The sequence below is a fragment of the Trichosurus vulpecula genome, chromosome 2 (assembly GCF_011100635.1).
Source record: "Trichosurus vulpecula isolate mTriVul1 chromosome 2, mTriVul1.pri, whole genome shotgun sequence".
Taxonomy (NCBI): Eukaryota; Metazoa; Chordata; class Mammalia; order Diprotodontia; family Phalangeridae; genus Trichosurus; species Trichosurus vulpecula.
In genome coordinates this window covers 110,831,962-110,835,968 of record NC_050574.1, presented here as the reverse complement: position 1 = coordinate 110,835,968, position 4,007 = coordinate 110,831,962, and the positions used below count along the sequence as shown (strand labels likewise).

Genomic DNA, 4,007 nt, shown 5'->3' with positions numbered 1-4,007 from the left:
AAAGTTGAGTGCTTAGTTATTTCCCCCCAGTAGAATCAGTCCCAAGACATTACAATGGATGATGCTAAGGTGCAAGAGATATATTTATATAGATGAATTCATGTTTTCTCTTAGAAAAGCCTCTTAAATTAATTTTCTTCTCAGAGTTAGAAGAGCTTTCTCCCCCCAGAAATGTCTTCTGCTCATCTTAGCGACCAATTTGATGCACACCCATTGAGGTCACAGGAACCTCTGAATCAAGGAGGGTTGAGACAAGTGCTGGCAAGATAAGGGACTTTTTCTCTTCCTTCGCAGTTCTGGCTTCTGACTTCTGAGCCTGACTGGTCTTCTGGGGGCCTTTGCTGCCTGGGAAGGTGGAGAAAGATTTGCCTCATGCAAAAATCAGGCCAAGGAAAGAGGCTTTGGGTCAGCAGAGCTTCGACCCTGAGAAGAATTCAGGTGGTCCTTGATGCTGATGGCCTGTTTCAGCAAGCCCTCCACGCTTCAGAAATGAACGCTGCTATCCATCAAGTTCTTCACAGCACTGCAAGCATATTCTACTGTATTGATGGCTCCCTGGCTGTGCTCCCCCTGGTTCTGCATGTCAGACTTGTGTTGGGCTAACTCCGGCAGGAAGGGCCTCATACGTTCCTGTAGGCGATACAGTGCCACAGATGGTTTGTTGGCCAGGACGCAAACACTGTCTGTGAATTTGTCTGTAACTTTCTTCCCCTTGACCTGCATCTCTGACTCCTTCATGGAGCTTCTGCAGAGCTGGCAGTTTGTACCAGTTAGTGGTGATTGGTGGCTGAGAGATTTATTAATGTAAAGAAATGGTCAAAGACCACAGGATTTAGAGCTATAAAAATATGAGAGTCACCTAGTCCAACCCTCTTGTTTTGCAGATGACGAAACTCATATAAATCAAGTTATTTGCCTAAGTGCTCTGGGTTTGAGAGACTAACTTTTTGGAGGCTGTAGAAATGATAATTTTCTCTTGTATGTTTCCCACCATTTAGTAGCAATGCTTTCTAAATGGGTGGTTACATGAGTCTGTTAGTAATCCAGAGAATTAAAAAGACAACCTACATACCAAAATTCTGTATCCAAGAGGTCCATTGAGGGATTTAGTAAAGGTAGCTGAGTTCTTCACATTTTGAGAAGCGGATCAGAGCAGCTAACCTTCCCTTTCCTTCTGCCTCTGCTTCTGACTTTCTGTACTTTGCCACTATGCCTCAATACCTAGGGCCCCATTCTTTGTCTTTGAAGCTTCTTTGCCCTAGAATGTCCATCTGCTATGCTGGCCATCCTCTCCCATTGGTGAATTCCTCTCTGACCTCCATTTTGGGGAGGGGTCCAGGTCAGCCAAACTTCATTCCCCTCCTTGATCTGCTTCTGACTTTCTGGATTTCAATATCATGCCCCACCATGTTGGCATCCTTTCCCTTTTCCCATTTTCAACTCCTTTTTGTGTGTTGTCTTTCCTCATTAAAATGTAAGCTCCTTTAGAGTCAGAACTGTCTTTCTTTTTGCCTGTATTTGTATCCTTGTATTTGTATCCCAGGCACAGTGTCTGCCACATAGTAAGCACTTAATAAGTGCTTGTTGCTTTGCCTTCTGTGATGATAGAGGAAGGGTTTAGAATGTGACTGCTTCTGTTATTCTTCATGGGCCTGTGATCAACCTTCTGAATTCATTCCTGAAAGTGAGTTTTCAAATCTGTACAGAGCAAGCAGCATATGTGATGACTTGGATTCTGGGTTTTGATGTTCTAGAAAGCTAGTATTTTGGAGATGCTGTTTGCTGTGCTATTTCTTTATCTTGCTGTAGACATTATTTTTTTAATACGGTTTTAATTGGTAGGGAATCCATTGCCTCTTTCCCAAATCTATGTGTTAGGATCCTTGAGTATTCCAGTTGGTTGAGGGGATGAAGAAAGAAAGGAATGGGTTCCAGCTTAGGTTATGACTGACTTTGCAGGTGGCTTGTTTACCTTTGGACCCATAATTTTATTTTTTTGTGCTGTGGGAAATCTGGGCTTCTTACCACTCATGAACTTAAAGAATAATCAGAGAGCTGCTTCTCTTCCAAGATGCCATCGTCTTCCCATGGTTTAAGCATATGCTTTAACAATGAACTCTCCCAAACTAAGTTTCCAAACTTTAAAGCATACTATATAGGTGTAGCAAAGTGATTAATAGACCCTCTCAGGCCTTTTGTTCAATACTTCACATAATGAGGTGTCTTGTATTTGTGAAGTGGGTAAAGTTTATGTATGGTAGGGAGCCATTGAGGTCACCCACTATACCCAGATCTCATAGGCAGTGAGTAGCAGAGTCAGTATTAGCACCCTCTGATAAACAAACCAGGGAGTCCTTCTGAATAGTGGATGAACTTAACTTGAACCTCATGAAGTCCATTCACCTATCTATTGCCCAGTCTTGGGATCTGTGAAGAGTGAGGGAGAAAAAGGAGTAGGATTAATTTCTGCTTCCTTTTTTTAAGGGAGTGTAAGGCCAATTAGTAAGTGAAAGATCTTTCCTGCCCATTGAATAGGCCTCAGGTGGGGCCAACAAAGGGAGGCCTGATTAGAAGCAGGCCTATACCCTTTCACTAACTAGGTGTGAGGCTCCAGGCCCATACCCTTTTGCTAGTTAAGCTGATGTGGGTGTGTGAAGCCCTCAGGGTCTTAAGGGGTATTGCTAAGACCAAAGCCAACTGTATGTGCACTGAGTTCTAGTCAATCAGATGCTGGCTAGGACTGTATAAAAAGAGAGCCCAGAACTGAAAGCAGCAGAACTGAGAGCAGCAGGATTCAGAAGCAGACATCAAGGAGACATTGAGGCAGCAGACCTTGAGGGAGAACCAGCATTGAGAGAGACTGCAGATTGAAGAGTGCAGAACAAGAGAGTTGCAGAGATCAAGGAACTCAGAGTCAGCAGAGCTGCAGGAGAGAGTGCTGAGCTGATTTGTGAGTGATTGTTTATAGCAAGGCCCTAAAGGGGAGGGGGGAGGTTATGGGATGGCTTGGCTCCTTGCTATAATACTTTGTTATAATTTCCTTGTTGCTACGTTGAGGTGGGCTTACTGGTTTAGGAATATAGTTGCTACTATATGGAATTGGAATTACTGGTCCTGGGATTGGATTCTCTCATGTCTAAATGAATTTTATACTTCCTCTGCCTTCTACTTAGAGAATTTCTTATACTTTTTGATTCTGAACCATTCAGGCATGTTCATGGTCATCCTTGAGGTCATGAATCTTGCCTTACTGATAAAGAGAGGGGATGACTTTCAAGAGGATCCAGAGTAGGCTTGACTCTGGAGAATAGATTTGAAAAAAGAGCAGACAGACAAGAGAAGGAAAAGGGGAATGAGTAAAAGGGAAAGGGGGAGGAAGAAGGGGAGCAGCATTTATTAAGCGCCTACTATCTACCAGATAATGTGCTAAGTGCATCATAATTATCATTTTGTTTGAACCTCACAAAGGTCCTGGGAGGTAGATGCTATTATTATCCTAATTTACAGATGAGAAACTGGAACAAACAAATAAGTGACTTGACCAGGGTTACATAGCTGGTAAGTGTTTGAAGCTGGATTTGAATTCAGATCCTGATTTTGGGCCCAGTGTTCTACCCACTGTACTACCCACCTGCCTGTAGACCTACTTTCTTTTAAGACCCTGTGAAAATTTTCCTTTGTTTAATACTTTATTTTCCTATATATAGAACTATAGCTAGAAAATTTTTCCCTAAGGACAAAAACGGGTGATGGGGAAAGTGGTGAGGTTGGGGTAGTGTGGTAGTAGCAGTGGAGAAGAGACTCTAGCTATGGATACAGTTGTGCTAGGTGAGGAGCTGGTATGGTCGTTGCCTTTGTCAGAGTCATGGGGAAAGACAGACCTAGAAGAAAGAGCTCATGGTGATGGAACTCTGACAGTAGCATCTGTGCTGGAATGAGACCGTTAGGTGAGGTACAAGGGTGGTGGCCACCATGGGGAGGAAGGATATTGCCTCCCCTTCCCCCTT

General features: G+C 43.3%; 1 pseudogene; it reads right to left on the bottom strand.

Annotated features, from left to right (window-relative positions):
- Positions 1-308: 308 nt before the first annotated feature.
- On the bottom strand, positions 309-738 carry LOC118840308 (annotated as a pseudogene).
- Between the last annotated feature and the right edge of the window lie 3,269 nt (positions 739-4,007).